The sequence below is a fragment of the Momordica charantia genome (genome assembly GCF_013281855.1).
Source record: "Momordica charantia cultivar OHB3-1 chromosome 1 unlocalized genomic scaffold, Mcharantia_2.0 BLBB01000001.1, whole genome shotgun sequence".
Lineage (NCBI taxonomy): Eukaryota > Viridiplantae > Streptophyta > Magnoliopsida > Cucurbitales > Cucurbitaceae > Momordica > Momordica charantia.
In genome coordinates this window covers 5,730,760-5,744,547 of record NW_028275157.1, presented here as the reverse complement: position 1 = coordinate 5,744,547, position 13,788 = coordinate 5,730,760, and the positions used below count along the sequence as shown (strand labels likewise).

The window sequence follows — 13,788 nt, the reverse complement described above, 5'->3', positions numbered from 1 at the left end:
TTACCTTACAACCTCTTTCATCTTCGGGTTCAACCGCCTTTGACTCTCAATAGAGTTCTTGGCATCTTCTTCCAATAAGATTTTGTGCATGCAAAAGGCCGGACTTATCCCTCGGATATCTGCTATCGTCCATCCAATGGCCTTTTTGTGCTTCTCCAAAATCTGCAATAAAGAATATTCATTAGTAGGTGATAAATTGGAAGCTATAATAACTGGTAAAGTGTGTTATCCCCTAGATACGCATATTTCAAATGCGACGGCAATGGCTTCTGCTCCAACGTGGGTGGTGATTACGCTTGTTTACATGCGTAAAAAGAAGGTTTTAGATGCTGTTTTTACAATGTTTCAGCTTTGTTTCGGATTTTTCTCGATCGTTTGAGTTCCAATTCATGCAAAATTCATATACTATGGTTTGTGGATGGCTTATATTGTATTTATGACATTTTAGGACCATTTGGGAGTGCAAATTAATCAAAAGAAGCGAAAAGACGAAAAAACACCTCAGGAGGCGCCAGGCGCCTGGGATGCCTGCAGAAAAACAGGTTTTCTTCCAACTTTGCCCTTAATGAAACGCGTCTTCCAATGCGTTTTGGTGGTTCCAACCGATGCATACGTGTAGAAGAAGTGTTCCACTATCAGTTTGAGCACGACTTGGTCAGTCAAAGGAGTTGGAAATGGGTGATTCACCATCGTTTTAGGACCTACCTAACCAATTCTGCACAGCTATAAATTCCAGCAACTTCTCCACCAAATTCATCAAGCCTTGCTTCCTTCTCTTGATCATTTTTAGTGTTTCTTTGTTGCTTTCTAAGTACTTTTGAGTTGCTTTCATTAGTTACTTTTGGTTTTTAAATCCCGAGCACTTTACATTCTTTTATTGAGCTTGTTTTGTTTCCATTTGTACTTAGTCATTTTTCTACTTATTCAAATATATAAAAATCTAGCACTTTGCTTATTCTCTCTTTGCCTTTACTTTATTTTTAGTTAAGAGAGTTGTGTTTTTGGAGGAAAGAGCACGTGACACTCTCCCTTGCTTGAAAGAGAAGGGCGAAGCTCTCAATCCCGATAAAAACTCTCCATTAGTTAACTTTTTTTTCACACATGCATTCCACATTCAACCATTTTACTTGCTGTATTTTCTTCAATATGTCTTTCTAAATTCCCGTCTCTAGCCCGGTTATGGATAGTTAGCCTTTTATGTCTAAAAAGGGTTGCTAAGAAGTAGTGTTTTTACTTTCTATTCATTGCTCAACATGTTTCCCAAAAAGTTAGGATTTAGAGAAGGCCACTGTAAGTCTTAACAAGTCAATACTGAAAAGGTTGCTTATTTGCATTGTTGAGTGATTAAACCGAGGAGAGGAGCGCCTTAGACATAAGGGTTCCGCTTAAGTAGCCTAGACATAGGACCTTAACCCGAGGTTGCGACTATTTCCATCCTAAAACTAAGATATATCTCATAATAGACATATTAGGGAATGTCTTAGAACTTTGAACTTGCTTAGACATAAGTAAAGTGAGAAGCGTAGTCGTTAGTTTCTAAAGTAAAATGCATATTATCCTTAGCATGTCCTTGATTCTTTGTTGGCTAACTTGAAGTAAATCGGGCTAGGTTTTATTATTATAAGTCCAAATCCCAAATCCAAAACCATTATTTGTGACCACTTCCCATTTTACAAGAATCACTCATTTCAACATTCACTATTCTTTAAAACTTCAGAGTTTGGAAATTATTTAGAAGTCCTTGAGGATCGATACTTGGATACTCCATCCATTTTATATTACTCTGACAGGTGTGCGCTTGCATCTATATAATTGTTACCACGCTTAGTGCGTGCGTTCAGCATAAACGCCCAGTCAGGTGGTTCCACTATGGACGAAAGTAACGACTTGCATTCTTCTTTTTGTATTTTTTCAATGGAATTAATCACATCTTCTAGTCCTTTTGCTATCTTATCAAGCTCTTCTTCGATCTCTGTAACTAACAAGTGATAAAACTCATCAAACATAACAGGATTCAAGCTAGTTATAGCAGAGCACTCTTCAAAGTCTCCTGGTAATTTCATGGCGTCTAGAACGTTAAATTTAACTTCTTCATTATTTACCCTCATTGTAATTTCTCCCTTCCTCACATTAAAAACTGTATCCCCAGTGGCTAGAAATGGTCTTCCTAAAATAATGGGAACGTCTAAGTCTGCCTCGCTATCTAGAATGATAAAGTCCGCAGGGAAAATAAATTTGTCCACCTGGACTAAAACATCTTCTATCTTTCCCTAGGTCTTATGATAGATCTATCTGCTAGTTGGAGGGTAACCGTAGTAGGTCTAGCTTCTCCTATGCATAATTATTTGAAAACTGATAATGGCATAAGATTAATGCTAGCGCCTAGATCACATAATGCCCTACCTAAGTTTTTCCCTCCTATGGAACATGGAATGGTAAAACTGCAAGGATCGTTACAGTTCATGGGTAGCGGGCTGCCTACAGCTTCACTACTACATTTTGTCATGGCTACCAGTTCATGCTCTCCTATCTTTTTCTTCCTAGAAACTATATCTTTCAAAAACATAGCATAATTTGGCATCTGTTCTAGAGCATCTACTAATGGTATATTTATATGCAATTGTTTTAAAATATCTAAAAATATTCTAAACTGGGAATCATTATTTTTCTTAACTAATCTTTGTGGAAACGGGGGAGTAGGGGTAAAAGAAGGTTGTACTTGTGGAGGAACACTCGGGGTGTCCTCATTACCTTTTCTAATATTTTCTTTTTCCGGTGTTGTTGGATTCTCTAGTATCTTTACAGTTGGTTCAGTGGACGGAATCTGTACATCTGTTGTTGGCATTGTTGGTCCATCATATGCCAGTCCACTCCTAAGGGTGACAGCTTTGCACTATTTTTTCCCTTCTCGTTTTGGTAATTCAGTATGGCCTGGAAAAGAATCTTGTGGTCTATTCTTCAATTTATTGGCGAGCTGTCCCAATTGGGTCTCGAAATTCCTCATTGATGCCGCTTGGGATTGTATCACTGCGTCGGTTCGGGCCATGTACTCCTTCATCATATTCTCAAGATTTGAATTGTTATTTTGAACTAGTGGAGTCTGTGTTCTCTGATTGTACTGTTGTTGCGGTGGCGGGATGTATTGCTGTGTAGGTGGAACATAGGGCTGCTTGTTCTGCTGGCTCTGCCCTTGATTAAGACCGCTCGAACCTCCTTGACCTCCCCATGAGAAATTAAGGTGGTGCCTCTGACCTGGGTTGTAGGTGTTCGAATATAGGTTAAAGTTCCTATTGTTCCAATATCCTACATAAAAAACGGAAGCAGGGTTATGTGGACAATTATCATAAATATGGTTTTCACTGCAAAATGAACAAATGAGATCGTTGACTTGGCAAACAGGGGCAGGAGTGTAATAATCCAACTGCAGAGGTTGTATCGGCGTGGCTAATGGATTTTTATTCCCAACGCCATCTCTTTCAGCCTCTGGTTCATTGTAACCATCTCTTTTTGCATCGAGGTCGCAATGTCCAATGCCAAAACTCCAGCTGGATCTTGCTTCTTTGGTGCTGCCCTAGATCTTTGCGAACACCATAGTTCGTTGTGTGAAGCTAAGTCATTTAGGATGTCGACTATCTCATTGAATGTCTTCTTTGTGAAGGCTCCGTTGGCAGCATTGTTTAGCATCATCTTAGTAGGATGATCTAAACCTCTAAAGAAATGTTCTATCTGGATGCATGCCGGCAAGCCATGGTTCGGACATTTCCTGATTAGTTCTTTAAATCTTTCCCACGCGTCGTGAACAGGTTCACGATCATACTGTCTAAAGGAGATGATCTCCTCTCTGATATCAGCGTGGCGAGTAGGTGGGAAGAAATTTGTTAAGAACTTCTCCACTAACGACCCCCATGTGGTGATGGATCCCGGTGGAAATACATTGAGCCATGCTTTAGCTTGGTCCTTCAAAGAAAATGGAAAAAGTGTTAGTCTAAGAGCATCGTCTGTTATACCAGATAATCGAAATGCATTTGCAATTTGAATGAATGATTTCAGATGATCATGTGGATCCTCATGTTCCTGCCCTCCAAAATGTCCAATTGTCTGCAACATTTGGAACATCATTGGTTTAAGCTCAAAGTTTGCGTAGGCTGGAATAGGGTTGACTATCCTTGAATCAAAGTTCTGAAAAGTCGTGGCGGCATATTCTCGCATTGCCACGTCTCTGTTGTCCGCCATCTGGATATGGTTGAATTCATTATTTCTTGCGTGATCCCTCATATTACCGTTAACAGCAGGTGGATCAACCGGATCACGAGGTGGAATATCTGCCATTGATGTGCTCGTACTCTCTACCTCACTTTCAGGACTGATTTCACCTTCTCTCTCTTTTTGCTTTTCTAGTTGTTTTCGAAGTCTTTCCTCCTTTCGAGTTTTTCGAAGGGTCCGCTCAATCTCAGGGTCAAGGGGTAGAAGAAAAGATCTTGTGCTCATGCACTTTAACTTACCCTTGTGAGATAAACGACCAAAAATATAGAACAAAAACGGTGGATGGAAATTACACCCAACAACAATTCACAAAAATAAAAACTAAAAGAATTTTAAAATAATTTTAAAATTAAAGTCCCCGGCAACGACGCCAAAAACTTGACTGAGGTTATGCTGAACGCACGAACTAAGCGTGGTAACAATTCTATAGATGCAAGCGCACACCTGTCAGAGTAATATAAAATGCATGAAGTATCAAAGTATCAATCCTCAAGGATTTCTAAATAATTTCCAAACTCTAAAGTTTTAATGAATAGTGAACGTTGAAATGAGTGATTCTTTTAAAATGGGAAGTGGTCACAAATAATGGTTTTGGATTTGGGATTTGGTATAATAATGGTAAAACCTAGCCCGAATTACTTCAAGTTAGCCAACAAAGAATCAAGGATACGCTAAGGACGATGCATTTTACTTTAGGAACCAACGACTACGCTTTTCACTTGACTTATGTCTAAGCAAGTTCAAAGTCCTAAGACATTCCCTAATATGTCTATTATGAGAGATATCTTAGTTTTAGGATGGAAATAGTCGCAACCTCAGGTTAAGGTCCTATGTCTAGGCTACTTAACCGGAACCCTTATGTCTAAGGCGCTCCTCTCCTCGGTTTAACCACTCAACAATGCAAATAAGCAACATTTTCAGTATTGACTTGTTAAGACTTACAGTGGCCTTCTCTAAATCCTAACTTTTTGGGAAAACATGTTGAGCAATGAGTGGAAAGCAAAAACACTACTTCTTAGCAACCGTTTTTAGAAATAAAAGGCTAACTATCCATAACCGGGCTAGAGACCGGAATTTAGAAAGACATATTGAAGAAAATACAGCAAGTAAAATGGTTGAAATTGAAATGCATGTGTGAAAAACAAAAGTTAACTAACGGAGAGTTTTGCTCGGGATTGAGAGCTTCGCCCTTCTCTTTCAAGCAAGAGGGAGTGTCACGTGCTCTTGCCTCCAAAAACACAATTCTTTTAACTAAAAATAAAGTAAAGGCAAAGTAAAGATAAGCTAAGTGCTGAATTTTTTTTAAATTTGAATAGGTAAAAAATAACTAAGTAACAACGGAAACAAAACAAAGCTCAATAAAGGAATGTAAAGTGCTCGGGATTTAAAAACTAAAAGCAACTAATGAAAGCAACTCAAAAGTACTTAGAAAGCAACCAAGAAACACTAAGAATGATCAAGAGAAGGAAGCAAGGCTTGATGCATTTAGTGGAGAAGCTGCTGGAATTTATAGCTGTGTAGAATTTGTTAGGTAGGTCCTAAAACGCTGGTGGATCACCCATTTCCAACTCCTTTGACTGACTAAATCGTGTTCAAACTGATAGTGGAACACTTCTTCTACACGTATGCATCGGTTGGAACCACCAAAACGGATTGGAAGACGCGTTCCATTAAGGGCAAAGTTGGAAGAAAACCAGTTTTTTCTGCAGCCTCCCAGGCGCCTGGCGCCTCCCATGTAGGTTTTTTCCGTCTTTTTGCTTCTTTTGATTAATTTGCACTCACAAATGGTTCTAAAATGTCATAAATACAATATAAGCCAACCACAAACCATCATATATGAATTTTGCATGAATTGGAACTCAAACGACCGAGAAAAAGTCTGAAACAAAGTTAAAACATAATAAAAACAGCATCTAAAACCTTCTTTTTACGCATGTAAACAAGCGTAATCAAAAAGAACCCAAGCCCAAAGGAGTTAAAAGTTTAAAACAAATAACCCTAGCCCTTGTTCTTTTTCCTCTTCTTCTTCCTCCCTTTCCCTCTCTTGTTGAAGCCGCCGGCCACCCCCCACTCGGATTCTTCTTCTCCGGCAAGCAGCTCCGTTCAGGCGATGCGACGAACAGCGGCGGCATCAGAGCAGCAGGTGCGGCATTGGGTCAGCAGCACGGCAGCAGCAGCATCGGGCTCGGGCAGCAGCAGGCAGCGTCGGGCAGCACCAGGCGGCGGCGCATGGTCTCGGGCAGCACCAGGTGCGGCAAATGCGAGTGGTGGCTGTTCGCGGTGTTTTCCCTCGATCCGACAAACTCCAACGACTCGAATAGCTTAAATCCCGGAAGCCCGGTAATTTTCTTTGACCCACCTTTGTTCGAAGTTAGATTTGGATTACCCACACCTAAACGAAATCGATTTGGAATACCCACACCTAAGCGAAATTGTTTTGTAGTAACGGACATCAAATCGAAGCCGTTGGAGGTCGTTTTGGGCGTTTTTCGCTGTTGTAAAAATAACGTGGACAGCAGTGTTTTGGGTGGTGTCCGGCGATCATCTTCATCCGTTCGAAGCCCGATTTACGCTACCACCCCTTTGCAATCTAGATCTAATTTACCCACACCTACACGAAGACGTTTTACGATAATGAGACCCTTTGAACCCTCTTAGAGTTGTTTTCGAAAGCTGAACAGTATGTTTATATTGCTGTACTTTTCCGTTTTTTGTGCTTAGGTGTGAGTTCGACGCAAACTTAAGGACGTGATTGAGTAAGTAGCACCAGGGGGCGAGTGCGTGCATTATTTAGCGTTAACGGAATGGTTTTGATGCTGCTTTTTAGTTAAAATAATTTAATTGTGCATATAGGGATTGTTAGTTTTGATTTGTGAACTTCTAGTGATTTTGTTGCCGTCTTTCTATTATTGAACACTTATGAGGAAACATGTTTTCTATTCTTATTGTTGGAGGTGACTAGTAGATTCTGAATTGTTGTGGTTAAAAGTAACTGGCTCATGACGTTTTGCAAACATGTTGTAAATGAAATGCTCGCGTTGTTAAACTGATAATTAGTTTATATTGTTTTAGTTGTGAGTTGTTGGGTGGTGACTTGTTTATTACAAAGAAAAATATGCTTGTGAACTGTGCAGTGAATTGGAATGTGTGAAATATACTTGTAGGTGGTCTTGGGAGGGCTAGTGGGACTGGTGAAGGGTGAAGGGTGAAGGGACGGGTTGGCAGTCCGTTAAACTATGGGTGGTCTGAACTGAAAATGCATATAAATTGCTTGGAGGCTCAAAGCCTTGAGTAGTTGCCTTGGTAATAAATGACAAGACCGAACGTCAAATTTCTGTAAATGAGTATTGGGTTCTTAGGGATAAATGTCAAGGACCAATACGCTGAGAAGTCATCAGTACCTTGGGGATAAACGGCAAGGACCGGTGCACAGTTCAGGCCTTGGGAATAAATGGCAAGGCCGAACATCAAGTTTGTGTAGAGGAGTATTGAGGCCTTGGGGATAAATGTCAAGGGCCAATACGACTCGAGGAGTTAGGCTTGAAGAACTAAAGTAGAGTGGTGCTTGCGAAGTAGTGGTGCTAGGCCTTGGGAATAAATGGCAAGGTCGAACATCAAGTACTGTAAAAGGAGGGGGTGGTATCTTGGGAATAAATGTCAAGAGTCGTCATGCCTCGAGAAGTTAAACGGGGAGTATCACAGGGGGGTGTAGAGGGAGGTTTAGTACTGTGGGACCAGGGCTAGTGAATCTTATGGTTGTAGTCTTGGTAGTTCCAACGCATGGTTGTTGTATGTAAATGTCAAGTTATTGTTTTTTTTTATCTCGCTGTCTATTTAATTGTCTTGCCATCGTTTTATTTTATATGACGTGACTGTGAGCATGATTTTTGTGTTAGTTAGGAAGGGCTACTTACGGAGTACCTTATGTACTCACCCCCCTTTTTATCCTTATTTGTTTTCAGGTGCGAATAGGGCCGACCGTGGTGATGACGTGGAGGGGGCTTGACCGAGGAGGAATCACTAGTCGAGTTAGTGAGGATAGAGGGAAGGGTCGTTTGGTACGAGTAGCGTTGGGATTTATTTTATTGCTAGGTGTGGACCCGAGGAGTGATTTTGTTTTCTTTAGAACTATTTCTTTTTTATGGATGTTATTGTTAAACGCATCACTGTTGTCGTTGGAGTTTAGGTGTACGATTGTTTTATTTATTTAAGAATTTTAGCCACTGAGGCGGACATGAGATGTTTTTTTTTTAAATTGCCCACGCAGAGCGAAGTTTTGACAGTTTATAAAATTGATATTTTTGGTGGAATTATGGGAGTCGAAGCTTTATTTTATTTAAATTATTTCCCAGGGAGTTGGTTATCTCGTGTTTAGAGTTAAGGCTAGACAGGTGGATTATTTAGCATTACCTAGGATGGTATATAACATCTTGGGGCGTTACACAAGAAAAGGCATTTGCTGTTTTAAAAGAAAAATTAAGTTTTGCACCTTTGTTGTCTTTGCCAAATTTTGAAAATACATTTTAAATTGAGTGTGATGCTAGTGGAATAGGAATTGGAGCAGTTTTAATGCAGGAACAAAAACCCATTATGTACTTTAGTGAGAAGTTGAATGGGGCTACTTTGAACTATCCAACATATGATAAAGAGCTGTATGCTTTGATAAAGAACTATCCAACTTACAAACTTGTCAGCATTACCTATGGCCAAAGGAGTTTGTGATCCATACTGACCATGAAAGCTTGAAGCATCTCAAGGGACAAGACAAGTTGAATCGACGTCATGCGAAGTGGGTTAAATTCATTGAATCCTTTTCATACGTTATAAGGTACAAAAGTGGTAAGTAGAATGTGGTTGCTAATGCATTGTCTAGAAGATATACCTTGTTTTCAACTTTATCTTCTAAATTGCTTGGATTTGAGTTTTTGAAAGAAATGTACAAAAATGATGATGATTTTGGTGAAATATTTTCTCAATGTGTGAAGGGAATTGAAGTCAATCACTTCTATATCTTTGATGGTTTCTTGTTTCGAAAAGATAAGCTTTGCATTCCTAAGGGTTTTTAGAGAGAATTACTTGTTAAGGAAGCACATGGGGGTGGACTCATGGGACATTTTGCTGAAAACAAGACTTATGTTTCTCTTAAAGATAATTTTTATTGGCCACACATGCATCATGATGTTCATAAAGTTTGCAGTACTTGCATTACATGTAGAGAGGCTAAATCAAAATCGAAACCACATGGATTGTACACTCCTTTACCCGTTCCGAATACACCTTGGACTGATTTGTCTATGGATTTTATTCTTAGATTGCCTAGATCAAGAAGGGGACATGATAGCATCTTTGTGGTTGTTGATAGATTTAGCAAAATTTCACATTTCATTGCTTGCCATAAGATTGATAATGCTAAAAACATTGCTGATTTATTCTTTAAGGATGTGGTAAGATTACATGGCATTCCTAGTTCTATTGTTAGTGATAGAGATGTCAAGTTTTTAAGTCATTTTTGGAAGGTTTTATGGGGAAAGTTGGGAACTAAGTTGTTTTTTTCTACCACATGTCACCCACACACTGATGGTCAAACAGAGGTTGTTAATAGGACATTAATCACTTTACTTAGGGCAACTCTTGATAAAAATCTTCGAATGTGGGAAGAAATGTTGCCTTTTGTTGAGTTTGCTTATAATAGGGCTGCTCACGGCACAACAAAGTGTTCACCTTTTGAGATTGTTTATGGTTTTAATCTTATGACCCCTCTTGATTTATTGCCTTTGCCACCTACCAAATTTGTTCACCATGATGCTAATTCAAAAGTTGAGTTTGTCAGGAAGCTTCATACGCAGGAAAAAGAAATAATTGATAAGCATAATGAAAAAGTTGCAAAAAGAGTGAATCGGGGAAGGAAGCCTCTAATTTTAAAACCTGGAGATTGGGTTTGGATTCACTTCCGAAAGGAACGTTTTCCAAACCAAAGAAAGTCCAAGCTTCATCCAAGGGGAGTTGGACCATTTCAAGTTTTGGAAAAGATCAATGACAATGCATACAAGATTGATCTTCCTGGTAAGTACAATGTGAGTGCTACCTTTAATGTTGCTGATTTATCCCTTTTTGATGTAGGTGATTTGGATTCTAGGATGAATCATTTCGGAAGTTTCTCTCAAGCTTTTGAATAGGGATGTACATTTGCTTTTGAAACACAATATTTGATTAATGAAATTTCATATTGAGTTTAGTTTCTCTCAAGCTTTAAGCTTTCTTTGTATTCTTGTGTTTAGAATGCATGTTTAGAACTTTCAATCTAGTTTGATCAATTAGGTTGTGGAGAGTTTGAAATCTTGAAGATAGGAATAAGTTCTCTTTTCTTCTTGATCTTAGATCATCTTTTCCAAGCACAAATCTTTTTAGCTTTCTTGAGGTTGATTCATCATCTTGTTATTGGGGTTATTCTTATAATTGTTGTAGGGTTCACCTTCTATAAGGGAGTTCTCATGCATAATTGAGTTAGAGGATATTTATCAGTATAATACATTTGTTCAAGTTGAACTTGAGTTAACTTTTACTTCTCTACTATTTGTGAAAGTTAGATGCGTGTAGTGGATGGTTTACGATTAGTGAAGATTTCATTGAGAAGTTTTATAAGGTTAGATTGTTATTAAATTATTAACTGTGAAGGATTTGAGTTTCGCTAGAACATTAGTAGTGTTTGGGTTGTTTAGTGCAAGTTTTTTGTAAGTGTTATTATTCAGAGTAGTGTAGCGGAAGCTTGGTGAGAGTTTGTCATAGTTTATACGTCTAGTGTTTTAAATTCTCTAGTACGAGTGGGACTTTTTAGGTGGCTTTTAGTAATGGTCCCCGTTGAGATGTTGAAAATCCTTGGGCGTTACAAGGGGTATTTCAAAAAGCATGTTGGGTGAGCACTCAGTGGAGAAGTTAATGAAGTGGGAGCCTCAAGAAGCGAGAAAACCAAAAGGGAAAAGACTCGATCTCCCCCTAAGCGTGCAGATTGGCCTACCATCATCAACATGATCTTCGAAGGTCCGAGTGGGAGCCAAACGGGAAACAAGTGCAAGGTGCTAGCCCGAGAAGCACACAACAACGTGTGCGCAGGCTACACGTAGTTCACCCTTCAATAAATTATGTTCACGGAGAAGGACCTGGAGGGTGTACACACCCCGCACAACAACGCGCTGATCATAGGGATCATCATTTGATTTGTATGAGTGAGAATGACCCGGGTTGCCGACTTAATAATCCTACCATTTTGGGGATAACACCGAGTCGGAAGTTGGGAACATAACTATACAAGATGAAATTCACTTCTTCCCGACTTTAGAGAAGTAGATGAGTGTTCCCTTACATGCTGACTCCAAGACTTGAACAAAGGACCCCACCCTCTCATTGGTCCGAGAGAAACTTCCGATGATTGGTCGAATCATAACGGGGTTGTTCATTAGAATAGCAATGTTATTTAAAGAGCATGATGTAACTTATGGGTAAAACGGTAATTTGACCCAACTAGAGTTGCGATCACTCCAGAAGGATTGACTTACTTGTCATTCATGGTCGTACATCTGTGGACACAAAAATATTATGTAGTGAGAAAACTGCAGTTGCAGATCTTTAATGTAGTAACCCGCAGTTAACGAATGTTGATTAACTCAGTTAATGAGTTTGACTGATTAATCTCGCATCGTTAGAGCTTCTGATCTGTATGTTCTTTAGATCCTATTACTAGCTTACAATAAATAAAATTAGGATCAAGAATTATGAAAGAATTTGAAATGTTCAAATTATATAAGGGAATCTATATAATGTATATTGATACATTATATAAATATATGTTAATTTTCGATAAAGATTCAAAATTAATACTATGTATTTTGAGAGTGTAGGCTAATGTTATGGACGAGAAAAATCCCCATTTTCTACATTTTGAATTCGCTTTTTGAATTCCGTTTAGAGATTCAAAAGAAGAAGATATTCCGATGGTTTTAGGATTTTCCCTAGATTCAGTAGAAGATATCTTATATCCAAAAGGATAAGATATTCTGTTAGTCTTAGCATTTTCCCTCTATAAATATAATAGTGAGTTAAACCCCAGAGGAACGCTAAAAAAAATCTCTCAACTCTCTTACTCTCTCAATATCTTGCAATTGGATCCCACAATCCGGATTCTCGACCAAGAGATTTAGCGAGGAAGATCAAGTAGTGTTATCTTATTGGGTTTACATGAAAAAGAGTTTTCAAAGGTAAAATCCAACGTTCTTTCCTGTTTTATATTTTTATGTGTTTTAAATTTCAAAAGAAATTCAATAACGTGTTCTATTGATTCCGTTCCGGGGTTCACATCCCTTCATAAGCGACCTGGAAGGGAAGTAACTCCAACACTCGTGGAACGTCGAGTACCTATGCATTTACTACCATTAAGTGATCCTAATCGACCTGTGTAGAAATACCTGTGTAAATTTACTTGAGTAAGCAAAAAATGTTAATGCACCTCTTGTATTCTAATTCTACCAAGCTATATTTAAATGGGGGCATGAATCATGCCCAAATGTAAAGGCGCGAGAAAGTCACGCAGACCGACCTGACAGGTCAGTACCCGATACTCAGATGCGGATATGGACACCTCAAGCGCCCCATCTTGAAGGCAGGGTTGGATTCGGAAGCCAGTATGGACCGATGGTCCTTGGCATGACACTGATCCAAACATGGAAATACCCTGATGAGACAAGTAGCTGACTCTTTCAATACTATAAATACACTACCACTTCACCAAGCCAGGTATGAAAATCTGTTTGAAATTGATATGTCTAAGTTCGGATTGCTAACTAACTTGGGCGTCGGAGTGCCTTATCTATCTTTGTAGATACCTAGGGGAAGCTAGCTCCAGACAGCTCGCATTGTCAACCAATGATACCTAGGACTTCAGCAAATTTTGGCATCAACAATGATGAAAATTTTTATATTCTAACATTTTTAATATAAAATCAAGTGTTTTTTAACAGAAAAACATATTCAAGATGTTTATTTCTCCTGATTATGATTGCATCAATACAATTACTAAAAGAAAAAAAAATCTTCCACATGCTAATTTTATATATGTTATAGATTACGAACTAATTTTGGGTTTTGGATCGTAGTTTTTAGAAAACAGCTTGTTTTCTAATCAATTTAATTTTTTTGCTTCTTGCTTTCTTAAAATCGTTTTTGAAATCCTTAGAGAAAAAAAAAAAAAAAAAACAGGTTTCTATTTTTTTTCTTCTAATGCTCAACTTTCTTTCTTTTCTTCTTCTGTTTTTTTTTTTCATTGACATACTTCTCTAGAATAATTTTTTTCTAGCTCCTAAATATTTTGGGGAAGTTGCAATAATGGAAAAATAAAATTAAAGAAAATGACAAAGTTTAGAATCTACAATTTAGTTTTGCAATTATAATTTTTTTTTTTTGGAAAACGTGGAGGTTCAAATAATAAAAAGTCAAATTTATCTCCGTAACACTAATATATCTTGATTATTAATT

At 38.4% G+C, this 13,788-nt stretch overlaps 1 non-coding gene across 1 annotated transcript; it reads left to right on the top strand.

Annotated features, from left to right (window-relative positions):
* The first annotated feature begins 3,742 nt into the window (after positions 1-3,742).
* On the top strand, positions 3,743-3,849 carry LOC148213166 (small nucleolar RNA R71). Its single transcript, XR_015793048.1, has one exon. It is a non-coding gene; the product is annotated as a small nucleolar RNA R71 (small nucleolar RNA).
* The last annotated feature ends 9,939 nt before the right edge of the window (positions 3,850-13,788 follow it).